The sequence below is a fragment of the Phocoena phocoena genome, chromosome 3 (genome assembly GCF_963924675.1).
Source record: "Phocoena phocoena chromosome 3, mPhoPho1.1, whole genome shotgun sequence".
In the NCBI taxonomy this organism is placed as follows: domain Eukaryota; kingdom Metazoa; phylum Chordata; class Mammalia; order Artiodactyla; family Phocoenidae; genus Phocoena; species Phocoena phocoena.
This window is the reverse complement of record NC_089221.1, coordinates 61,845,713-61,873,000: the sequence shown is the minus strand read 5'-3', so window position 1 is coordinate 61,873,000 and position 27,288 is coordinate 61,845,713. Positions and strand designations below refer to the sequence as shown.

At 37.8% G+C, this 27,288-nt stretch overlaps 1 protein-coding gene and 1 non-coding gene across 3 annotated transcripts in view; both read left to right on the top strand.

The window, feature by feature from the left end:
- TBCA (tubulin folding cofactor A) overlaps positions 1 to 27,288 on the top strand; it is a 102,044-nt gene that overhangs the window by 8,782 nt on the left and 65,974 nt on the right. The gene's annotated exons all lie outside the window — the stretch shown is intronic.
- On the top strand, positions 20,969 to 21,075 carry LOC136121832 (U6 spliceosomal RNA). The gene has a single exon (XR_010655833.1). It is a non-coding gene; the product is annotated as a U6 spliceosomal RNA (small nuclear RNA).

The window sequence follows — 27,288 nt, the reverse complement described above, 5'->3', positions numbered from 1 at the left end:
GAAGGGTAAGCTGTGACAAAGTGAGAGAGTGGCAGGAACATATATACACTACCAAACGTAAAATAGATAGCTAGTGGGAAGTAGCCGTATAGCACAGGGAGATCAGCTAGGTGGTTTGTGACCACCTAGAGGGTTGGGATAGGGAGGGTGGGAAGGAGGGAGACGCAAGAGGGAAGAGATATGGGAACATATGTGTATGTATAACTGATTCACTTTGTTATAAAGCAGAAACTAACACACCATTGTAAAGCAGTTATACTCCAATAAAGATATTTAAAAAAATAGTAGTCCAGAACTATTTAGGATATAAGTGCTTAGATGTGTGGTCTTCCTATTCCAACATTCCATTTCCAATAATACAATTATACAAGAACATAATTCCAACTGTGATTCTGTTTAATGTGCCCAAATAGAGCTCATTTTAAAATAACAATGACTAATCCAAAGATCACTTATTTAGCAGCCTCACTCAGAACCTCTATCTTTGAAGCACCTGGTATGGTGTTGACATATAATAAATGCTCAACAGAAGTCTTTCCAGTGAACAAAGGCATGGATGAAGCCTTACTCTATAAGGATTTTTGACCTGAAAAGCAGTAGGGAGCTACTGAATCGATTATGATGTGACAGCATAATAGTATAGTCATTGCTGCAGTTGGAATTAAACAGATGGAATCCCAGGCTCCACTTACTACATAGGTGACCCTGAGCAAGTTATTTAACCTTTAAAAGCCCGAGTTTTCTTAGCTGGAAAATGGGTTAATGATATTATCTTTCTTGTACTGTTGTTCAGAGAATTGTAAGGTAATCATTTAAAGCACTAAGCCCAAATGCCTGATATGTACGTTCAGTATATGTTAACTGCTGTCATTATTATCATCGTGATCATTCTGTAGAAGTATAAACAGTGTAGTCTCTCCAGGAGAGACCCTGGAACTTGCTTTCTTTTAAACTTTTTTTTTTTTGGTCGTGCCACACGGCACATGGGATCTTAGTTCCCCGACCAGGGATTGAACCCATGTACCCTGCATTGGAAGCGCAGAGTCTTAACCACTGAACCACCAGGGAAGTCCCTTGCTGTCTTTTTTTTTTTTTTGTACGTGGGCCTCTCACTATTGTGGCCTCTCCCGTTGCAGAGCACAGGCTCCGGACGCACAGGCTCATCGGCCATGGCTCACGGGCCCAGCCGCTCTGCGGCACGTGGGATCTTCCCGTACCAGGGCACGAACCCGTGTCCCCTGCATCGGCAGGCAGACTCTCAACCACTGCGCCACCAGGGAAGACCCATTTTTCTTTAAATTGTTGAGATGTTGATTCCCTGCTTTGAAGCCCCAGCAAAATATCTCTGTTTATATCAGTGACCCTGTATTTTTAACACCTTAAAAAATACTGTATCTTTCGCCCATTTTTTGATTTGGGTTGTTTGTTTTTTTGATATTGAGCTGCCTGAGCTGTTTGTATATTTTGGAGATTAATCCTTTGTCTGTTGCTTCATTTACAAATATTTTCTCCCATTCTGAGGGTTGTCTTTTCATCTTGTTTATGGTTTCCTTTGCTGTACAGAAGCTTTTAAGTTTAATTAGGTTCCATTTGCTTATTTTTGTTTTTATTTTCATTATTCTAGGAGGTGGGTCAGAAAAGATCTTGCTGAGATAATGGCCATCATCAAAAAATCTACAAACAATAAATGCTGGAGAGGGTGTGGAGAAAAGGGAACCCTCTTGCACTATTAGTGGGAATGTAAATTGATAAATCCACTGTGGAGAACAGAATGGTGTTTCCTTAAAAAAGTAAAAATAGAAGTACCATATGACCCAGCATATAACCTGAGAAAACCATAATTCAAAAAGTCACATGTACCCCAGTGTTCATTGCAGCACTATTTACAATAGCCAGGACATGGAAGCAACATAAATGTCCAATGACAGGTGAATGGATAAAGAAGATGTGGTACATATATATAGTGGAATATTACTCAGCCATAAAAAGGAACAAAATTGGGTCCTTTGTAGAGATGTGGATGGACTTAGAGTCTGTCATACAGAGTGAAGTAAGCCAGAAAGAAAAAAACATATCGTATATTAATGCATATGTGTGGAATCTAGACATATGGTACAGATGAACCTATTTGCAGGGTGAGAATAGAGACGCAGACGTAGAGAAAACAATGTGTCAAGGCCAGTTTCCCTCTTACTGCACTTCCATAAAGTTTATCGTAGGGAAGAGTAGTCAAGTGAGTGAGTGTTTAAGAGCCCTTATTCTAAAATCTATAAATGATTCACCAAAACTGTCAGAAGACATCCCTACAATGCTAATGCTAGATTATAATTATTTTCAAATTCTCCTTAATATTTTGTTTTTAATTGAGTTCCCTCTTTGTTGTTGATATCCTTTCACCTGTGCTAAAGAAATATTTTATGGAGCCTTATGTGTATACATATGCTTTAACTCAGGGTTTATTTGTCTATAAACAAGTAGGCATCTATTTTTTCACTAAATGATCCTCAGCTTCTGAACAGTACTAAAATGACATGCTTTTAATGTGCATCCGTTACCTGAAATATGTCTGTACTCTATGAAGCTTTTGAAGACCTGTAATTCTACTGAAGTGTAATTCAACTTAGGTTACTAGTACAGTAATTTTCATCTCAAACCTAGGATGTTAAGTTCTAAGGACTTTGCACTATGTAAGATATACAAAGTTTTGTTAAGGCCAAGCAGTTCTTCTCATCTTTTTAGGGACCAGAGGAATGGTGTATAATACATTGCTTATAACAAAACAGGCATTTAATACATATTTGCTAATTGAGTTGAGGAATGGAGAAAACCAGAAAAGAGGTCAGTTATATGAGGGGGAACAGCTCAAGAGTCTGTTCCCCCTCCTATAATTGAAGTTTGCTTTTATCACTAAAAGTGAGAGACTTTGAAAGGAGAGGGGTTGCTGAATACTCCAGTTAAACTACAGAAGAGCAATAAAGGGCTTCCCTGGCGGTGCAGTGGTTAAGAATCTGCCTGCCAGTGCAGGGGACATGGGTTCAAGCCCTGGTCTGGGAAGATCCCACATGCAATGGAGCAACTAAGCCCATGAGCCACAACTACTGAGCCCACGTGCTGTGACTACTGAAGCCCGCATGCCTAGAGCCCGTGCACTGCAACATGAGAAGCCTGCGCATCACGACAAAGAGTAGCCCCGGCTTGCTGCAACTAGAGAAAGCCTGTGCACAGCAATGAAGACCCAACACAGCCAAAAATAAATGAAGTGAAATAAAATAAATACATTTATAAAAAAAAAAGAGCAATAAAACGGCTGCAAGTAATCACAGTCCTCAAAGACTTTTGTCAGGATAGTATTTTTATTGGAGAAATGAAAGATAAGAAAATATATTTATATCAGGGATTTCTTTAAAAGTTAACAGTTTCGCAGGATTTTTTTCTTACCTAGAAAGGAAACTAGTCTATTGTAGAAACATTTTAAACTTTTTTATAACTTTATTTTTGGCTGCATTGGGTCTTCGTTGTCACACGCGGGCTTTCTCTAGTTGCAGTGACTGGGGGCTACTCTTCCTTGCGGTGCGCAGGCTTCTCATTGTGGTGGCTTCTCTTGTTGCAGAGCATGGGCTGTAGGCACACAGGCTCAGTAGCTGTGGCTCGCGGGCTCTAGAGCGCAGGCTCAGTAGCTGTGGAGCAGGGGCTCAGTTGCTCCGCGGCATGTGGGATATTCCCAGACCAGCACTCAAACCCATGTCCCCTGCATTGGCAGGCAGACTCTTAACCACTGCGCCACTGAGGAAGCCCTAGAAACATTCTTAATTATTAATAAGTTCAATCTAAGAATGGTTTTGAGGGACTTCCCTGGTGGCGCAGTGGTTAAGAATCCGCCTGCCAGTTCAGGGGACACGGGTTTGAGCACTGGTCTGGGAAGATCCCACATGCTGCGGAGCAGCTGAGCCCCTGCTCCACAGCTACTGAGCCTGCGTTCTAGAGCCCGTGAGCCACAGCTACTGAGCCCGCGTGCCACAACTACTGAAGCTCACGTGCCTAAAGCCCCTGCTCTGCAATAAGAGAAGCCATTGCAATGAGAAGCCTGTACACCACAGTGAAGAGTAGCCCCCACTTGCTGCAGCTAGAGAAAGCCTACATGCAGCAAGGAAAACCCAATGCAGCCAAAAATGAATGAATGAATTAATTAATTAAAAAAATAAATAAGGCTTTGTAGTTTACCTAGAACTAACCAGAACACTGTCTCCCTTTGATTCTAATTTAATAGACGTGTGTGTGTGTGTGTGTGTGTGTGTGTGTGTGTCTTTGTGTGTGTGGTGTAACTGCCTATTGTTAAGTTACTTACATAAATAGGCTCACCCATACCAGGATGTTATTTTTGAAACCTAAGAAAAATAGTAAGGATATAGGTAAATTGAAATCTCATTATGGGCAGTAGGTGATATTTCAGGGGAACGTAATATGGCAGAGTTTTGGGCCCAGTCCTTAAGGAACTTGTGCTCTGTTATATAGGGTGAATATATCTAAATATTTATTCTTAGAACTGCAAGTATCTCTTTATATAAATCCCCAGTCTCCAGCTTTCTCTTGAGCTTTAGACTCATTTTAAAGTATTGAATTTATGTCCTTAGTATGCTCTGGTTTCAAACTCCGTCTGACACCAAACGGATTATTTTCTCAAATCTGATCCTTTTCATCTATTTTATGAAGGAAAAAATTTATTTCATGTATGAAAAAAGTCTAGAGAAAACACAATAAACCTGAAATGAAACAATACAGGTACATTTGAAGTGCCCCTTTCTGAGTTTGTTCCTTTTCTTCTTTGCCTGTTAGTAATTATTATTCTGAATTTGGTCTTTATCATTTCCACACATATTTTTAAACTTCTATTTTATATGTAGATATACATGAACCATATTAAAGTATTCTGCACACTTAAAAACACTTATATTTTTGTGTAACATAAAATATATCTGGAAGGATACATAGGAAACTGGTCACGTTGGTTGTCCCTGGGAGAGAAACTGTATAACTAGGACAGGGATGGGAGGAAATTCTTATAATTTTGAATTGTGTATTACCTATCAAAATATAGATTAATTTAAAATTTAAAAACTATAAGTAGTGTCATATTGTAGGAATCTTTCTTTAGCCTACTTTTTGTGCATATTACTGTTCTCGAGATTTATTCATGTTGAAACATTCAGCTCTAATTCATTCTGTTGCATGAATTTACTAGTGTTTTGTTTCATTCTCATGTTGATGGATATTTAGTTTTATTTTTTTCCACTTTTACAAATGATGCTACCATGTACTTTGTTAAATATGGCTTCTAGTGCACATATATAACAGTTAGTATAAGGCAGAATTTTCTAAGGAATGGGCCCTGAATGGATTACAGGTATACAAGGGTATAGCTGTCCTTAATCTTCATGATGGCCAGGTATGGCCAAGAAGAGCCATGGACTGTATGGGGGAAGAGCCTTTCAGACAAAAGAACAGTAGATACAGAGGCTTGAAGAAGAGAGAAAGATTGGCCAGTTTGAGGAGGAGCAACCAAGTGAGAAAGAGGAGGAGGGGTAGGAGACACCTTGAAAAGTAGGAGGGAGAAGATATAGATCCTACAGGGCCTACCTAGTGTGTAAGGATTTGGGCTCAAGTCTCAGGAGATGTCACCACCTCTGCAGAAGTTTCCTGTCTGTCTCCCTCCTCTGTGTTCTCAAAGAACTTTGTATAGTAGCCTTCTCTTATCCATGGAGGATATGTTCAAAAACTTGCAGTAGATGCCTGAAACTGCAGATCGTACCAAACTCTGTATCTACTATGTTTTTTCCTGTACTAACGAGTGGGTAGTGTATACAGTGTGGATGATTCACATCCTGGGTGGGACAAAGCAGTACAGTATGAGATTTCACCACAGTACTCAGAACGTGCATGCAATTTAAAACTTACTGTTTATTTCTGGAATTTTCCATTTGATATTTTCGGACTGCAGTTGACTGTGGGTAACTGAAACCTCAGATAAGGGGGGATTAACTGTAATCTGTTCCTTTCATTAGACCGTTGGTTTCCAAAGTATGGTCCAGGGGACCCTGGGGGTCTCTGACACCCTTTCAGGGTGTTTGCAAGGTCAAAGTTATTTTCATAGTAATACTGAGATGTTGTTTGCCTTTTTCACTTTCATTTGCACAGAATTGTATAGTGGAGTTTTCCAAAGACTAATGATATGTGATATTGTAACAGATTGAATGAAGAAGGAGATATAAGAATCCAGATGCTTCTGTTAATCTAGACATTTAAAAGATTTGCAAAAATGTGAAGAATTGCCATTCTTTTGTTTTGGAAAATATAGTTATTTTTCATAAAATAGGTTATTTTTGTTAACATGTACATTTATTTTGTTGGTTTTCTTTTTTTTTTTTTGCGGTATGCGGGCCTCTCACTGTTGTGGCCTCTCCTGTTGCGGAGCACAGGCTCCGGACGCACAGGCTCAGCGGCCATGGCTCACGGGCCCAGCCACTCCGCGGCATGTGGGATCTTCCCGGACCGGGGCATGAAGCCGTGTGCCCTGCATCGGCAGGTGCACTCTCAACCACTGCGCCACCAGGGAAGCCCCTATTTTGTTGTTTTTAAGTGAATTAACAAATACTACATTTTTAATTAAAATATTTTTGTGATTTCCCAGTTGTAATTTCTAATACAATAAATATTAATGTATATAATTCACATAACCAAAAGTTCTTTGAGGTCCTGTGGTATTGTAATTTATAGTAAGAGATATATATTTCGTCTTCCTCCCCATTCCTGACAGAGAGCTCCTAAAACCCTTGAAATTTCCTCGATGATGAGAGTAGTGAAGTTGTCTTATGTTAATTAGACAATTTTGGAAAGCACCTGGGTAACCTAAGGATGGGGGCTGTTGCCAGGGTAACCAACCATGATTAAAAAGTTGGAACTTTTAGTCCCATCTCCTGACCTCTGGGGAGAGGAAAGTGCCGTGAGGTTGAATCAGTCACTGATGGCCAGTGATTTAATCAATCCTGCCACTCTGATGAAACCTTCATAAAATCCCAAAAGGACAAGATTCCAGATTGGTGAACCAGAACACATCCATACCACCATGTTGAGCTCCAAACTCCACAGGGACAGAAGCTCCTGTGTTTGGGACCCAGTCCTGTACATCTGTCTGTTGATTAATATCCTTTGTAATAAACCCGTAAACCAGTGGGTAAACTGGTTTTCTGAGTTCTTTGAGCTGCTTTAGCAAATTAATCCAAGTCAGGGAGTGGTTCCTGGGAACCTCTGATTTATAGCCAGTTGGTCAGAAGCATAGGTAACAACCTGGGCTTCTGATTGGCATCCAAAGTGGGTGCGTCTTGTGGGACTGAGTCCTTAATCCGTGGAATCTGGTACTGTCTTTAAGTAGATAGTGTTTAAGTAGATTAAATTGTAGGACACCTAACTGGTGTCAGAGAATCGCTTGGTGTGGGGGGAAAAAACTCATATGTTGGAATTAGTGCCAATCAGAATCATAGGCTCTCAGTAATTTTTAAAAGTATTCTGAGACCAAAGAGTTTGAGAACTACTGTACTATAACAATAATTCTCAAACATTATTATGTAAAAGAATTAACTTGGGTACATTTAATTAATTTTTAATTTTAACGTGGGAACTTTTAAAAAACACATTTACTCAGGCTTTACCCCCTAAGATTCTAATTCTGTAAGTGTGGGGCAGGATCCAAGAATTTGTACGTTTTACAATGCCTTTGCATAATTCTATTATAGATGTTCTTCTAATCATACTTTTAGAAGTATTGTACACCTCTTTGAGCTTCTGGAAGTGCAAAACTGTTTTCTCCATGTTTGTACATTTAGCATACTGTCTAGTATATACTAGGTGCTCAGCATTGTTGAATGACTGGATGGGAGTTGAGGATAGAGTTGAGATCCAGGTGACATCAGCAAGATGTTTTGTTGGTTGGAATGTAGAATTTAAGTTGGGGTGACTAGCAGTGACTCAGGTTATGTCAAAAAAGGAGACAGATTTTTGAATTGTTTTTAGGTAATTCTAACAGAAGAATCACTCTAACACCTTATTTATATTATTAGTGAATAAAGTATTTCACATGTATATTTTCCCAGAGGTGAAACCCCTATAAGTGCTGAAACTATTTTTAAAGATACCTTTATGGAAAAATTTCCCCAAACATTACTTGGTTCATCAGACTACACTGCACTTTCCCGTAATCAGTTTTTTCCTCCATCGCTGAAATGAATATTGCTACTAACTTTTAAAAATAGGTGACCATAAAAATTTTAGGATTATTTGTTCTAGTTCTGTGGAAAATGTCCTGGGTGATTTGATAAGGATCACATTAAATCTGTAGATTGCTTTGGGTAGTATGGCTATTTTAACAATACTAATTCTGCCAATCCAAGAGCATGGAATATCTTTCCATTTCTTTGAACCATCTTTAATTTCCTTTATCAGTGTTCTGTAGTTCTCAGTGTTTTATAGTTCTCAGTGTATAAGTCCTTCACCTCCTTGGTCAGGTTGATTCCTAGGTATTTTATTTATTTATTTATTTGACATGATTTTAAAGGTTTTTTTTTGTTTACTTTGAAATTTATATGGGACCACAAAAGACCCAGAATTGCCAAAGTAATCCTGAGGAAAAAGAACAAAGCTGGAGGCATAATCCTTCCAGACTTCAGACAATACTGCAAAGCTACAGTAATCAAAACAGTGTGGTACTGGAACAAAAACAGACATGGATCAGTGGAACAGAATAGAGATCCCAGAAATAAACCCATTACCTACAGTCAATTAATCTTCAACAAAGGAGGCAAGACTATACAATGGAGAAAAGAGGTCTCTTCAGCAAGTGGCGTTAGGAAAGCTGGATAGCCACATGTAAATTAGAACACTCCCTCACACCATACACAAAATAAAATCAAAATGGCTTAAAGATTTAAATATAAGGCATGACACCATAAAACTCTTAGAAGAGAACGTAGGCAAAACATTCTCTGAAATAAATTGTAGCAATACTTTCTTAGATCAGTCTCCCAAGGCAAAATAAATAAAATCAAAAATAAACAAATTGGACTTTATCAAACTTACGAGCGTTTGCACAGCAAAGGAAATCAAGAACAAAATGAAAAGACAGCCTACAGACTGTGAGAAAATCTTTGCAAGGGATGCGACTGACAAGGGCTTAATTTCCAAAATATACAAACAACTCGTACAACTCAACAACAAAAGAACAAACAACCCAATCAAAAATGGGCAGAAGACCTTAACAGACATTTCTCCAAAGAAGGCATACAGATGGTCAACAGGCACATGAAAAGATGCTCCACATCGCCAATTATTAGAGAAATGCAAATCAATGAGGTGCAACCTCGTATCAGTCAGAATGGCCATCGTCAAAACGTCTACAAATAATGAATGCTGGAGAGGTGTGGTTACCTTATACCTGATTTGGTGTTTCCCAAATCACCAGCGAAGTCCTGATTATCTTTTAATATAAGCATCCCCACAGATAAAGAGTGTAAAGGGGATGTGAGGCTCCAGTCCCACAACCACATGCTTAATCACTTCCTTCCTCCTTGTGTAGAATAATGTACATCCCTCAGGCAGCCCAGGGTTTTTACCTGGTGGGAAGGGGGCTTCCCTTGGAAAGGGCAACCCTATCCATTTCCAGGACTGTGCATTCAATGCTACATGCTTGGGAGCTGAGAGAGGAGGTCTGCAGACAGCAGTCTGTATAGTGGGTGCTGAAAACCATTTTGGTTCTGGGTTGCTCAGGCGCTGAGGCCAAAGAAGACCAACAATATTTCTAAATGATTCTTTTCCATGTTATGTTAATTCTTTAATTTTTTCCAGTTTTATTGAGATATAATTGACATATAACATTATATTTATTCAAAGTTTACAACATAATGGTTTGCAATATATATATATAGCAAAATGATTACCACAATAAGTTTAGTTAACATCACTTCACGTAGTTACAGTCTTTTTCTTCTGATGAGAACTTTAAAGATCTACTTTCTTAGCAACTTTCAAATATACAATATAGTATTGTTAACTACAGTTACCATGCTGTACATTACATCCCCAGTACTTATTTATGTTATAACTGGAAGCTTGTACCATTTGGTCACCTTCACCCAATTCTCCCCAATTCTATCTCTCAACTCTGGCAACCAAACTAAACCAAACCAAAACTATGAGTGTGGTTTTTTTAGAGTCCACATATAAGTGAGATCATACAGTATTTGTCTTTCTCTGTCTGACTTATTTCACTTAGCGTAATGCCCTCAAAGTTTGTCCATGTTGGCCCAAATAGCAGTTCCTTCTTTTTTTTGTGGCTGAATAATACTCCAGTGTGTGTGGGTGTGTGTGTGTGTGTGGGTATGTAGGTGTGTAGGTGTAGGTATGTGTGTGTCTGTGTACACATTTTTTTTTATACTCAGGAATAAACCAGACCAAGGAGGTGAAAAACTTATATGCTGAGAAGTATAAAACATTAATATGGAGGAAATGGAAGATAATTCAAAGAAATGGAAAGATATCTCATGTTCTTGGATTGGAAGAATTAACATTGTTAAAATGGTGATACTACCCAAATCAATTTACAGATTTAATGTGATTTCTATCGAATTTCTGACAACTTTTTTCACAGAACTAGAACAAATAATCCTAAAATTTATATGGAACCATAAAAGACCCAGAATTGCCAAAGTAATCCTGAGGAAAAATAACAAAGCTGGAGACATAACCCTCTCAGACTTCAGGCAATACTGCAAAGCTACAGTAATCAAAACAGCATGATATTGGCACAGAAACAGCCATATGTATCAATGGAACAGAATAGAGAGCCCAGAAGTAAACCCACACACCTATGGTCAATTAATCTTCAACAAAGGAGGCAAGAATATACAATAGGGAAAAGACAGTCTCTTCAACAAGTGGTGTTGGGAAAGTTGGACAGCTGCATGTAAATCAGTGAAGTTAGAACACACCCTCACACCATACACAAAAATAAACTCAAAGTGGCTTAAGGACTTAAGTATAAGGCATGACACCATGAAAGTCCTAGACGAAACACAGGCAAAACATTCTCTGACATAAATCGTAGCAATGTATTCTTAGGTCAGTCTCCCAAGGCAATAGAAATAAAAGCAAAAATAAACAAATGGTACCTAATCAAACTTATAAGCTTTTGCATAGCAAAGGGAACCATCAACAAAATGAAGACAGCCTATGGCTTGGGAGAAAATATTTGCAAATGATGTGACCAACAAGGGCTTAATTTCCAAAATAGACAAACAGCTCATACAACTCAATAACAAAAAAAACCAGTCCAATCAAAAACTGGACAGAAGACCTAAAGAAAAATGGGCAAAAGACCTCCTCTCTTAGACTTACATTTATGTTTTAAGCCACATTTATTTATCCATTCATCTGTCAGTGGACACTGAGGTTGTTTCCATGTCTTAGCTATTGTGAATAATGCTGCAGTGAACATAGGAGTACAGAATCTTTTTGAGATAATGATTTCTGTTAATTCTCATTCATGATACCTTAAGTTCTTAAGTTTGGTACAGCATTTCTAGAGAAAGATTTTAATTTATTGTTGATAATTTTTAATCTGGTACCATATCTTTTGTAATTATTACTGCCATAGGTTTAAAAATCTAGCAGACATACATACTTTCAGTCTTCTTTACCTGTCCTCCCCAACCAAGGGTGAGATGTTTAATTTTTATTTATTTATATCATCTTTTGTATTTTCTATTGGTATTAGAAAGTATATAGGTCTCAAATAGATACTTTTATTTTCTGTATTTATATTACTCTTTTTAAACTAGCATTTCTAGTACTAGTAGAAGTAGTCTCATGAGCCAATTTGGCTTTTGTTTGTAAGAAGAATGATTCTAAAGATTTTCTGTCTTTTGAATGGGCAATACTGTACATAATATTTTGCAATGACTCTGAATCTTCATTTTGAACATCTTGGGGTGAACACTGTGGCTGCCTCTTCAGTATCTATTTTTTCTTCTCTTGATGTATACCTGTATTTTCATTCCAGTGTCCACCGTTTTTTACCACACGCACATAGCTCATGTTCTTTGAGGGAAACTGCTCCACTTCTAGCTTTAGGAATGGTCCTCTGAGTGAATCTAGCCAATCAGATTCCATTTCCTGGTTACAGGAATTGATTCAGGGTGATTTAGGCTGATCTAAGCAAAGTACACTTCAGAACTCTTGCTTAGAATTCTGGGACAGATGTGCTTTCTTCCATGTAATTGATTGTGGCTGTAGCTTTCTTTTGGCACTAGGGAATCTGGCCTTGAGATGAAGCTTGCACTGTGGGTGACAGAATGAAGAGACAAAAAGAAATTTCATATGTCTGCTGGATCAGGCAACCCTGAAGCAGATCCTCCCCTGGATTTTAGTTGCATGAGCCAAAAACTCCCTGTACTGTTTAAATCCCTTGAATTGAAATTGTGTTACTTATAATTGAGTACTAACTGATACCATTTCTCGAATCCCTGATTTAGATGTGTACCTATGTATAATGTAAGGAGTGATTTCCTTTACTGAACTGGCTAGGGATTTCCTTCCTTTCTTTCTGTCTCTCTCTCTGTTTTTTGTTTGATTTTTGTAAATTCTGTTGCTTTCGGCTTAACTTTTACCCCCTCTTTTCCTCTCCATTTCAGTGTCCTATTGAGATCTGATCCTCTGTATCAGAAGTAAGGAAGAATGCTGTCTTTCTTTAACCCTCCCCATCACCTCTCCACTCTTATCCTATTCAGTGCTGTTCTTTGATTGGGGATGGGGGTGGTGTGGAAGAAAGAGAAGGAGGAAAGGAAAGATGAACCTATCGTGCCTTAATCCCAACCATTTGTTGCCACAGACTCTGTCCCTGCTTCTGTTCCAGTCCCTCCGTAGAAGAGTCACCACTTCTGTTGCAAGGCCTGCAGTCATTTAGGAGGCATTCTTTTTAAATTAATTAATTAATTAATTTTTGGCCGCGTTGGGTCTTTGTTGCTGCGTGCAGGCTTTCTCTAATTGTGGCGAGTGGGGGCTACTCTTCGTTGCAGTGCACAGCTTCTGATTGCCGTGGCTTCTTTTGTTGTGGAGTACGGGCTCTAGGGTGCGCGGGCTTCAGTAGTTGTGGCTCGCGGGCTCTAGAGCGCAGGCTCAGTAGTTGTGGCGCATGAACTTAGTTGGAATCTTCCCGGACCAGGGCTCGAACCAGTGTCCCCTGCATTGGCAGGTGGACTCTCAACCACTGCGCCACCTCTTGGCATCCGTTCTGTTTTTTTTCCTTGCTAGAAGCATAGTAATCCATAGTATACATATCCTGTAGAAAGTATTTCATGCACATACTTAATAGTGTTAAATAACCTTTTGTGGGATGGTTTATGAAGCTTAACACCAAGTATGTATAGCATTTTCCCATGGAAAACATGCCTATTGAGATCCTAAAAACTTGACTATAATTAACATCTTTGCAGTGTAACTGAGTCCCTAATTGGAGAATGCTTGAATTATATTGTGATAGCTTGGTTTCGTGTTTACCTTAAATTTTTTCTGTCTCTTGCTTTCAGGTAATATTGTCAGCCATTAATGTATCTCTTTGTGTTCCTGCTTCTAGTAACTTGTACTTACGTCTGTCACTGTTCTTTTTGCTACTGCTAATCTATTTTAGGGGAACCTAGACTGTTTTTACTTCTGAATAGTGATGTGAAAATTGAGATTGTCAGAAGTCTGCTCTCTTATTATTGCTTTACTTGGACTATACTCTCTTTCTCTGGCCACCATAATATTGTACATAACTCTCCTCTAGGAAGTAAGCTCCATGAAGGCAGGGATATATCCCCCAGAGGCCTGGTATAAAAAAGGACTCTTGGTAAATATTACTAAATGAATGAATTTACACTCTGTGACATTTCAAGTTCCTTGAGAACAGAAACAGTATCGTATCCTTCATCTCTCTTTAATATATTTAAACAGTCTTTTGAACTATTTTCAGTATAGACATGGCACAAAATTCCAGAGTTACCAAAAGATAGATACACAGTAAAACATGAGTCTGCCACCCCTATCCACTAGCCACCCAGTTTTTCCCTCTCAAAGTCAACATCATTACTCATTTGTGTGTGTGTGTATCCTTCTAGAGATATTCTGTACATGCACAAGTATTTACATATATGTCTTTAAAAACAAAAAACAGATGGGAGTTGTTGGGCTGCACCCTGCAGGCCTGCAAGGCCTGTATTTGCCCAGTTTCAAGACCGAAGAAAGAGCCTGGAGTCAGCAACAGAGACATCAGTGGTTTAATGGATAGAGGGAATCTTACGTGTCTGAAGCAGGGTCCTGGAATGACACCGCACTGTGTGTCGCAGATGGCGGGCAGGACATGGTGGTGGTCTTCACCAGAGGTGGGGTAGGGGGTGATTGCCAGTTACAGGGGGAATTGATGTCAGGTTGGCTTATCATTTACCAGGGAAACTAGCAGAGGTGCGTGCCCCTCACTGCCCCTTTGATAAGAACAATCACTGGCTGGGCCCTGGGGCAAGTATACGGGAAGGTCAGTCCAGTGAGTAGGGTGTAGGTGAAGCAGGCACTGGTCAAGCAGGGGATGTACAGAGAACAAGAGAACAGCCACCTTGAGTGGCGTGACCATACAGTAATATACTCTGTAGACACTGTTTTTGCACATTGCATTTTTTGTTCTTTCATATTAGGATATATAGAGCAACCTCAATTTCTTTTAGAGTATTCTGTATGGACATAACATAATTTTTAAAACCCAGTTTTCTATTGATGAACCTCTATATTGTTCCAGTATTTTATTCTGAAAGATACCTCAGTGAGTTTTCCTGTATGTGTTTAGTTTTGCAAATGTGCAGGTATATCTGTAGAATAAATTCCTACAAGTGGAACTGTTGGTGTAGGGGAGGAGAAACTTTTTTCTCTACCCTCCTAAATACTCTGGTTGGGACCCTGTAAATTAGACAAAAGACAGATTAACAAGAAAGAAACTACACAAGTTTATTAACACAAAAACAGAGGAATATTCAGTAATAACTCGAAAGGATGGTTAGCACTTGGCCTTATATAGCATCTTAACAAAAGAACAATAGATTTGTAGAGAAGGGATAATACAAAGGAAAAGGACTGAGTTTCTGGCAGATTGTGAGAAGGTAAATATTTGGGGGGTAACTATTGTATGGTAAGGGCTAATAAGTAGGTTTGCTATGTAGATTCCTCTGGTGCCTCTCTGGGCTGTTAAGAGTCTAGAGTGATTAATCTGGTGGTTAACTTCTGTCTTGTGGTAGAGAGGGGAGGGAAGGCATTGTTAGAAATTTACGTCCAGCTTTTAGGTAAGTTGGGGAGGGCAGATGACTTTTTTGTATCTGCTTTTTCTCTGTTGCCTTCAGCCCAAAATTATCCGTATGATAAAGTGACCTATTTTGGGGTGACTTTCTGCTACCATTCACTGGCTCAAGTGGCTTATGTGTTTTAAATTTTGAGAGATACTGGCAAGTTGCCCTCCAAAGAGTTTTATCTATTTATAATTCCACTAATGATTTAATACAGTGTTTTGTCAACATGCAGTTTAACATCTTTTTGGTTTGGAAAGAATTAAACTGTGTTGGGAAGGAAAAATTTTCCTCTACCCTTTAAAGGTTCTTTCAGCTGGTCTAATAACTAAATTGACATGAGACAGATTAACAAGAGAAAGTCAAATTTAACTTTGTACATACAGGAACCCCACATACCTGAGAGTATCAAAGACAGAAGGGTAAAATGAGGTGTATATGGCATCCTGGGCTAAGGAATGGAAAGGGGCCTGGGACTTCACAGGAGAGGAGGGCAATTTACAGGACAATAAGAAGAGCAGATGTTTGGTAATTAGATGTTTGCCCTGCCATACAGATGGGTCACTCAGATAAAATTTATTTCTGCTAATAATTGTGATTCTGAGAAAGACCCTCAATTTAAATTCTTCTTTGTAGTTAAGGGAGGGGCAGAAGTTTCTCTTGAGTCTTCAGGGTCTTAATTGCCTTTTAGCTCAAAACAATCCACATGCCAAGGTGGCACATTTTAGGGAGGCTCATTTGGAACCCCTTCCGTCCCACCTTTGCAACTTCCCCAAGAAGTTTCACAGTCCGGAAGTTGAGTTTGGTAGTTTACTTTATCTCACTGAATCAGTGTCTTAGTCCTGCGAGTAAGTCAGTTCAGTTAAACAGTTGTGTCTCATTTCAGGAGGCAGTGATGCAGGTGGGTTTCCCAAGGTAGGCCTATGGTGCAAGCAGTCAGGTGTTTAACAAGAGGCATTTTTATGGAAATAAAAGAAAAATAATAGTTAATTGGGGCAGACTGTAATCCCAATTTCTGAATTCTGAAGGCAGGCAGCTGAGAATTTCTAGATGTCTGTCTCTAAGCATCTTCAGATGGAGTGAGGGCAGGCAGTGACAATCTCATAGATTTTCCTGGTTTGCAGTTTGTATGTCTTTGGTGATTGTTTTGAATGGCCATACAGCAGTAGGCACAAAGATTGTCCATACATGAGCTGTTGTGATTTCTCTGAAGTTTGTATCAAGTTGTCAAACTTTAGCTTGTATGGCTTTGGAAAAATGGCAGTTTTAGTTCTCAATGACTCCAAATCAGAAGGGTGGGAGAAAAATTGTAAACATTAGTTTGGAGAGTTGTAGCCAAATATTGGAGGAAATTAAAAGAATTCAGGACTCAGTCCAGTTTACAATAGTAGGGGACTTCAACACCCCACTTACACTAATGGATAGACCATACAGACAGAAAATTAATAAGGAAACACAAGCCTTAAGTGACATTAATGACATTAGAACAGATAGACTTAATTGATGTTTATAGGACATTCCATCTGAAAGCAGCAGAACACACTCTTCTCAAGTGCTCACGGAACATTCTCCGGAATAGATCACATCTTGGGTCACAAGTCAAGCCTTGATAAATTTAAGAAACTTGAAATCATATCAAGCATCTTTTCTGACCACAACACTATAAGATAAGAATAATTACAGGAAAAAAAACCTGTAAAATATACAAACATGGAGGCTAAACAATATATTACTAAAGAATCAGTGGATCACTGGAAAAATCAAAAAGGAAATAAAAAAATACCTAGAGACAAATGACAACGAAAACATGACAATCCAAAGCCTATGGGATGTAGCAAAAGCAGTTCTAAGAGGGAAGTTTATAACAATACAATCTTACCTCAAGACACAAGAAAAATCTCAAACAACCTATCCTTACACCTAAAGCAACTAGAGAAGGGAGAACAAACAAAACCCAAAGTTAGTAGAAGGAAAGAAGTCATAAAGATCAGAGCAGAAGTAAATGAAATAGAGACAAAGAAAACAGCAGCAAAGATCAACGAAACTAAAAGCTGGTTCTTTGAGAAGATAAATCAATAAACTTTTAGACAGACTTACCAAGAAAAAAAGGGAGAGGATTCAAATCAACAATTTTAGAAATGAAAAAGGGAAGTTACAACTGACACCACACAAATATAAAGGATCATAAGAGATTACTACAGGCAACTATATGCCAATAAAATGGGCAACCTAGAAGAAATGGACAAATTCTTAAAAAGACACAACCTTCCAAGACTGAACCAGGAAGAAATAGAAAATATGAAGAGACCAATCACAAGTACTGAAATTGAAACTGTGGTTAAAAATCTTCCAAGAAACAAAAAGTCCAGGACCAGATGGCTTCACAGACGAACTCTATCAAACATTTAAAGAAGAGCTAACACCTACCCTTCTGAAACTCTTCCAAAAGATTGCTGAGGACCTCCCAAGTTCATTCAATGAGGCCACCATCACCCTGATACCAAAACCAGAAAAAAGATGTCACAAAAAAAGAAAACTACAGGCCAGTATCCCTGATGAACATAGATGCAAAAATCCTCAACAAGATACTAGCAAACAGAATCCAACAATACATTAAAAGGGTCATACACCAAGATCAAGTGGGATTTATCTCAGGGATGCAAGGATTCTTCAATATACACAAATCAATCAACGTGATACACCACATTAACAAACTGAAGAATAGAAACCGTATGATCACTGCAATAGATGCAGAAAAAGCTTTTGACAAAGTTCAACCCCCACTTATGATAAAAGAAAAAAAAACCCTCCAGAAAGTGGGCTTAAAGGGAACCTTCCGCAACATAATAAAGACCATATATGACAAACCTATAGCTAACATCATACTCAGTGGTGAAAAGCTGAAAGCATTTCCTCTAAGGTCAGGAACAAGACAAGGATGTCCATTCTCGCCACTTTTATTCAACAGTTTTGGAAGTCTTAGCCACGACTATCAGAGAAGAAAAAGAAATAAAAGGAATTCAAATTGGAAAAGAAGTAAAACTGTCACTGTTTGCAGATGACATGATACTATACATAGAAAATCATAAAGATGCTATTGGAAGACTATTAGATCTCATCAACGAATTTGGTAAAGTTGCAGGATACAAAATTAACGCACAGAAATCTCTTGTATTCCTATACACTAACAATGAAAGATCAGAAAGAGAGATTAAGGAAACAATCCCATTCACCATTTCATCACAAAGAATAAAATACCTAGGAATAAACCTACCTAAGGAGGCAAAAGACCTGTACTCAGAAAACTATAAGATACTGGTGAAATAAAAGATGACACAAACAGATGGAGAGATATACCATGTTTTGGGATTGGAAGAATGAATATTGTGAAAATGACTATACTATCCAAAGCAATCTACAGATTCAGTGCAATACCTATCAGACTACCAATGGCAGTTTTCACAGATTTAGAACAAAAAATTTTCCAATTTGTATGGAAACACAAAAGACCATAATAGCCAAAGCAATCCTGAGAAAGAAAAATGAAGCTGGAGGTATCAGGCTCCCTGACTTCAGACTATACTACAAAGCTACAGTCATCAAAACAGTATGGTACTGGCACAAAAATAGAAATATAGATCAGTGGAACAGGATAGAAAGTCCAGAGATAACCCCATGCACTTATAGTCACATAATCTATGACAAAAGAAGCAAGAATATACAATGGAGAAAAGACAGTCTCTTCAGTAAGTAGTGCTGGGAATACTGGACAGCTACATGTAGAAGAATGAAATTGAACACACCCTAACACCATACACAAAAATAAACTCAGAATGGATTAAAGACCTAAATGTAAGGCTGGATACTGTAAAACTTTTAGAGGAAAACATAGGGAGGACACTCTCTGACATAAATCACAGCAAGATTTTTTTTCGATCCACCTCCTAGAATAATGAAAATAAAAACAAAAATAGGCAGATGGAACCTAATTAGACTTAAAAGCGTTTGCACAGCAAAGGAAACCATAAACAAAACAAAAAGGCAACCCTCAGAATGGGAGAAAATATTTGCTAACGAAGCATCCAGCAAGGGATTAATCTCCAAAATATACAAACAGCTCATGCAGCTCAATATCAGAAAAACAAATAACCCAATCAAAAACGGGCAGAAGATCTAAATAGACATTTCTCCAGAGAAGACACACAGATGGCCAAAAAGCACATGAAAAGATGCTCAACAGGGGCTTCCCTGGTGGTGCAGTGGTTGAGAATCTGCCTGCTAATACAGGGGACACGGGTTCGAGCCCTGGTCTGGGAGGATCCCACATGCCGCAGAGCAACTAGGCCCATGAGCCACAACTACTGAGCCTGTGGGTCTGGAGCCTGTGCTCTGCAACAAGAGAGGCCGCAATAGAGGCCCGCGCACCGCTATGAAGAGTGGCCCCCACTTGGCACAACTAGAGAAAGCCCTCGCACAGAAACGAAGACCCAACACAGCAAAAATAAATAAATTAATAAACTCCTACCCCCAACATCTAAAAAAAAAAAAAAATAAGATTGATAATAAAAAAAGGCTGCTCAACATCACTAATTATTAGAGAAATGCAGATCAAAACTATAATGAGGTATCACCTCACACCAGTCAGAATGGCCGTCATCAAAAAATCTACAAACAATAACTGCTGAAGAGGGTGTGGAGAAAAGGGAACCCAACTACACCGTTGGTGGGAATGCAAATTGGTACAGCCACTATGGAGAACAGTATGGAGGTTCCTTAAAAAACTGAAAATAGAGCTACCATATGACCCAGCAATCCCACTTCTGGGCATATATCTGGAGAAAACCATAATTTGAAAAGATACATGCACCTATAGGTACTCAGCCATAAAAAAGAACAAAATAATGCCATTTGCAACAACATGGATGGACCTAGAGATTATCATATTGAGTGAAATAACTCAGACACAGAAAGACAAATATCATATCACTTATATGTGGAATCTAAAAAAAGGCTACAGGTGAACTTATCTACAAAACCAAAATAGAGATACAGTTGTAGAAAATAAACTTATGGTTACTGGAGGCTAATGGGGGGGGGAGGGATAAATTGGAAGATTGGGATTGACATATACACACTACTATATATGAAATAGGTAACTAATAAGGACCTTCTGTATAGCACAGGGAACTCTACTCAATACTCTGTAATGGTGTATGGGGCAGAGAATCTAAAAGAGTGGATATATGTGTATGTATAACAGATTCACTTTTCTGTACACCTGAAACTAGCACAACATTGTAAATCAGTTATACCCCAATTAAGAAAAAAAAAACAGTATAGAATCTAATATTCACAAAGGTGTATTAATGAAACATAATTTTTTCTCTAAAATTACCTCCATTTTAACTAAAGTTAGCCAAAGTAAGACTACCTTGTTTGCAAAATAAGTCTAAATTCAATAAACTTGTTCTGGTTATTTACATAAGTGTAGCAATAATAGCAATTGATCATATAGGCTCTTTTAAATCCGCTTTCCTAGAACTTTTTCAAAAGGAGTCTCAGTGCTTGCTTCATCAGCACATATACTGAAAATGGGATGATACAGAGAAGATTAGCATGGCCCCTGTGCAAGGATGACACGCAAATTCACGAAGTGTTCCATATTTTTTGTATGCATATGGCTGATTCACTTTGTTGTACAACAGAAACTAACACAGCATTGTGAAGCAATTACACTCCAATAAAGATGTATTTAAAAAAAAAGAATAGGTTATTACAAGAAAAAAAAAGGAGTCTCAGATGGAATTTTAAAATATTACTTCTCAAGCCCAGGAAGCCAAGCCAAGAGCTTGTCATAAGACTCTCATGTAATACCTATAGACTTGGGTGAATTTCTCCCTTCTTGAGGCCCCCCAAAATCCCAAGGTATCTGTACCTGCCAGGAAGTGACCTTCCTGACCCATTTGGTAAGGCTGCTGTGAACCCTGTAAGCAAGTTACCAAGCTGTTTTTCCAGGGGGCTTTATTGTCTCTATAAAGTCAGTCTTAGTTCCTTAAAGCTGTTTGGTCATACCTGAGTCTATGGGCGTTCTCAAACATGACATTCCAGCCAAAGCCTTGGCAATACAACCAGTGTTTCCAGTTGTATCCTGTTATAAGTAGAGCAGATTCCTTTTGAAGTTATGCAAATAACTATACTGCCATGTAAATAAGAATATTCACTATGAGTTTCCAAATTCTGGAAGGATCGGATAGGGAGAAAGAAATGATTCAGTTCTGCTTCCAAAGGTATAATTTACCAAATTGCTGAAAGTCATAGTGAGCTTAAGAGGAAAGGTTTCCTTATATCTGGAAAACAAAACATTAGAGAACCAGCATGAGAAGTCATAAAAATTATCATCCTTATTAGCTCATGTAGTCTCTTGTAATTAATTGTTGTTGATCTTCATCTTAGGTTAGCAGCTTTATGAATCAGTTTTCTATTAAAGTTTTAGTATTTCTTACCCAGTTCCATGTTATATAGATCCTAAACTTATCAAAAACCTGCATTCTAGAGTATTTCTCAGGTCTTTTCTGTGAATCTCCTTGAAGATGAAACATTTTTACAGGACTATTTTTATAGGAACATTTTTGTAAAACATCAGAGTACAACAGTAACTGTAAATAACAAATGATTTAAGTATACGTTATTACAGATTTGATGAGAGTTCATTATAATGGAATTGACCAGGAAGTTTGGTTATTTCTGTGACATTCAACATTTTAGGATAGTAACTAGAATTATGGCTATAACATAATACCAAGACACATCAGACTTGTAAGAATTTCTTATTATTTCAGGAGCAATTATGTTAATAACATAGATCTACACAAATGTAATGTAAGAAGGTTTTAGCATCACTTATTTGACGATGCTTACCACGTAATTTAACGTACCAAATAAGCCTAGTTAATGTAGCATCTCTCTTTTTATAAGAAGAGAGAGCAAATCCTTTGAGATGTTTTAGGGGCCCTCTGAAAAATCCCAAATTTAGCAAGAGGTCAGAAGGACTTTAGTATTTGGTTTTGGGAAGTTTGTCAAACATATTAAAAGGTTTGGACACTTGACTAAATAGGATCACAGATCATTATGAAACAATACTTAATTATCTATTTGACCAAAGTGATAATACAAGATTACAAAGGCAAATACAAAAGGTTACACAGTTGAAAGCAAAATTTAGCTCTTTTAGTATTGAGGACTCAGTTTTCCTAAAGTAATCAAAGACCTGATCAAGACAAAATTAAAATACACAAAATCTTGGCTTTCTAGGCAGATTACTTAAAAGATAAAAAATCTTTCATAATCTCTTATCAGGAGATGACCAATAGTCCAACAGAACTTTGTCCTTTTTTTTTTTTTTTTTTTTTTTTTTTTTGCTGTACGCGGGCCTCTCACTGTTGTGGCCTCTCCCGCTGGGGAGCACAGGCTCCAGACGCGCAGGCTCAGCGGCCATGGCTCACGGGCCCAGCCCCTCTGTGGCATGTGGGATCTTCCCGGACCGGGGCACGAACCCGTGTCCCCTGCATCGGCAGGCGGACTCTCAACCACTGCGCCACCAGGGAAGCCCGAACTTTGTCCTTTTAACAGATGAAAAAAATTAAGTTCCAGTTTTAAGTAAGGACACTGTTGATTTTTAAGCTTAATTTCATAACTCTTACAATAAAATTCATTATTTTAGCCTTCTTGACCACACAAGTTAAAACTCTCTCTCTCTCTCTCTCTCTCTCTCTCTCTCTCTCTCTCTCTCTCTCTCTCAGCAAAAACACATCTCCATATCTCATATTCTCCTTGGCCAAAAACATATCCTAGTTTTCTTGCATACAGAGTTGTTTCTCCTATTTTTTCCTATATATTATATGTATAGGCTTAATTACATATCCTAGTTTTCTTGCATACAGAGTTGTTTCTCCTATTATTTCCTATATATTGTATGTATAGGCTTAATTACATATCCTAGTTTTCTTGCATACAGAGTTGTTTCTCCTATTATTTCCTATATATTGTATGTATAGGCTTAATTACATACATTAACTAGAATTCTTAATCCTTAGAAACCTTAATTTCTAGTGAGAAATAAGAATTAAGCAATTATGAACTATTAAACCGGCATTAGATTGTCAAATTTATGAATACATTTCATAATTTCTAGAAACATGTACCCTTTTAAATATTAAAGTCTTTCATTGTGGCAGAAGACATGTTTGCTTCTCATACCCATTTTTTTTCTTTAGTTTCTCTGTAATAGAAATCCAAAAGTAGATAAACCTATGTTTAGTAATTAATTTTTCTGTGTTTTAGCTTATTTAGAAATGACCTAGATATTCAATGAATTTAACTTAACCATTATTTAACTTAATTTAGCAAAACTTTAAGGGTGTAAGTTACCAAGGAGATTTGGGAAACTCTTTAATCATAAAAGAAAGTTCTTTATTACTTTTTCATTACTAAAAAGTTCACCTAAATCTCTTACCTCATTTACATTTATTTAATTCATGTGTTCTTAACAGTCACGTTCAGGTTACCTACAAAAACTTTATCAGAACTTAGGCAATGTCAGTCATCATCCTGAGTTTTTTTTTTTTGGCTGACAAATTTTGTAACAGATATCATGAACTTATTTGACTTTAAACCTAGGAAGAATGAAAGTATTATACTTAATGTTGATACCTCTAAATGACATGCTTGTATTAATAAACCAACGAACTTAAACTAGCTCTTATTTACCAAAAATGATCATAGATCACAGGAACTTGAAAAAACATTTGAGTTAGTTTCTGATGTGTTTCTGAGATTTAAAAATGCTTAATTTATAAAAGTTTGATTTTATGCCAATTACATAGTGCTCTTTTATAAGTGAATTTTGGCAATACCATTCAGAGGTTAAAAAAAAAGTATCTTGTCTATAACATACATAGATAGACATACAATAAACATACAGATAGAAATGGAGATCTTATGAAAAAATTTTTTTCCCATGAATCAGGTATGACTACAAAACTCAGTAGTCATAAATAACAGTTGGAATAAGTTAAGTTTATCTGCTCAGATGGCTTAAGCTTTTTTAGAAACAAATATCTGTGAGAAGGCACCTAAGATTTGTATTTGTCCTTGAACTAGATTTTGGGCAAGGGTGTTTCTATAGCACTGTGTATTTTTTTAAAGCCTCTGTTTCTGTTCTTTCCCTTCATTCTGAGGTATTGGGGATGGTCTGGATAAGAGTTCTCAGAGAGGTTACAAGCCGTTTTTAGTTAATAGGGGAGGTTTGGCGATGGGTGGAACTTGAATGGGCCTCTAGAGCAGCATTTCCAGTTTTGCAATGATTTGTCCTCAAAAGATTTGGGTTGTAACTTAAATGATGTCATAGGTTGATCCTCCCATCCACCTACATTATTCTCAATTTGCTTGTTTCTCTCTGGGTACATAGTTTTATTATCACGTAGGGGAGAAGGCATAAAAAATTTTCTGTCAGGCTCTGAATATCAGCTATGGGCACAACTTCAGTCAGACCAGTTGCCCCTCATCTTATTTTCTGCCCGTGTTATTATCCACTAATCTCAGAAAGTAATCCATTTACAGAAACTTTTGAGGATCCTCTCTGCTTTAAGACATTCTTTTGAACTATGGTCCTTAGTTTGGCTTTTGGCTAAGGAGTGAAAGATATCTAAAGAGGATCACCTGTAGCCTCAAGTGGTCTTACTTTAAAAGGTAACTGTTTAATAGTCTCTTCAGAGTGGAAAGGCAATTCAGATAGAGAATTAGTGAAACATGAGTACTCAGGAAAAGGATAGAGGGGAACCCTAGGAGTAACGTTAGTCTCAGTGTCCTGTTTTAGGTAGCTCCCATGTCTTCATTTTTCATAAGCCTTTTATAACAGATCTTTCAGTGAAGCTATTTTGGGATTTTGAAGTCTTTTTGAGGCTCCTGCATACCAGTTAAATAGGTATCCCATTCTATTTGATTTGGAAGCCCTTGCTTTTAAGTGCACTTTTTATTTTTCATTGAACTATAGTTGATTTACAATGTTGTATTAGTTTCAGGTGTACAGCAAAGTGTTTCATTTATATTTATATGTGTGTCTGTATATATATATATATATATATATACACACACACACACACATATTCTTTTTCAGATTCTTTTCTATTATAGGTTATTACAAGATATTGAACATAGTTCCCTGTGCTATACAGTAAATCACTGTTGTTTATCTACGTTATATATAATGGTGTCTATCTGTTAATCCCATACTCCTAGTTTATCCCCCTCCCCTTTCCCCTTTGGTAACCGTAAGTTTGTTTCTATGTCTGTGAGTCTGTTTCTGTTTTGTAAATAAGTTCATTTGTATTACTTTTTAGATTCCACATATAAGTGATATCATATAATGTTTGTCTTTCTCTGACTTATTTCACTTAGTATGATAATCTTTAGATCCATCCATGTTGCTACATGTCAGTTGCATCATTTGCAAATATTTTCTCCCAATCTGTAGGTTAAGTGCACTTTTTGAATTATCTTATCCAGTTGGATGATCCAATTCCTCATAATAGCCATTGTAATTCTAGGTTGTAATTCCCCTGAGTGCTGGCAGCAGTTTGGTAGGACCCTAGCCACAAATGGAGTTCAACCCACATTTCTGTCCAGCCATATTTCGGAGTCCTCAGCCTGATGGTTACCAGGCCAAGTTCTCAGAACAGAAAACAAGCTTGGTAAGATGTTGGCCTTTTGAAAAAGATGTCTACAGCTTCCAGAACTGCAGTTCTTAGACATGAAATAGCAGGTGTGCCAGAAAATGGTGCATTTAACTCTTTGGATTCTCAGAAGGGGGAATTTATGTTGTATGTGGAGTTTAATTTCTATTCTTTTGTTAAGGGAGTCCCTAAGGCTAGCTGTTATACTTCTTTGTATCCACTTAACTTTGTCTTTCAGTATGCAGTTGTTTAGGATAAGAGATCTCTCTGAAAGAAAAAAAGTTTTGTCTTCAAATATAGTCAATTTAATCTCAATAGTGACTCAAACCAATAAGCCTTCTTATTATGGCATAACCAGGGACGAGAGAGGTGTCCCATAAGAGAGTGCAAAAAGATGCAGCCCTTATAAGATTCAGAAAGTTCACTTCCAAAGATAGTCTAAAAAGTAAAGTCCTTCATTGAAAGCCATGAAGGTTGAGATGGCAAAGGCCCCTTATGGACTGGGACAAACTCCTTTGAGAACTGGCACAGCCAGTACAAAGAGATTTTCCAAACCCTAGTCTATTCAACTGGCCACCAGGTGCACCCTGGTAAGTGCACCTCCTGGATGGCAGAAACCAGAGAGAATATTTTCACTAGTCACAAAGCCGAGCTCTTAAGACATAGAACAAGAAAACAGTGACCATTTCTGGGAGGAAAAGGATCAACAAAATCCATGAGTACTCATACCAAATAACCAAGAGTTGCTAAACTGAAGGAACTAGTTCCATAAGTATTTTTTCCTGCTAATCTAAATTGAGAAAGGGAGAAAATGAGACTTTCACCACCATTCTTCCACCAGACTCTGCAGGTAGAGATCCGGCTGTCTGATGTGGTAAGAATTCTTACCTTTTGTTGGCTCATGTCAGAGGTCCCAGAATCTTCCTACTTCAGCAGCTTGGGAATGAGTAGTGCCCAACTGGGTGAGATCTCCTGGCTGGCTCGCCAAAAGTGTTGGGAAGGAAAAATTTTCCTCTACTCTTCAGAGGTTTTTTAGACTGGTCTAATAATCAAATTGATGTGACACAGATTAATAGGAGAAAATAAAATTTTGTACATACAGGAAACTCACATACATGAGAGGTTCAAAGACAGGTAAAGTGAGGTACAGT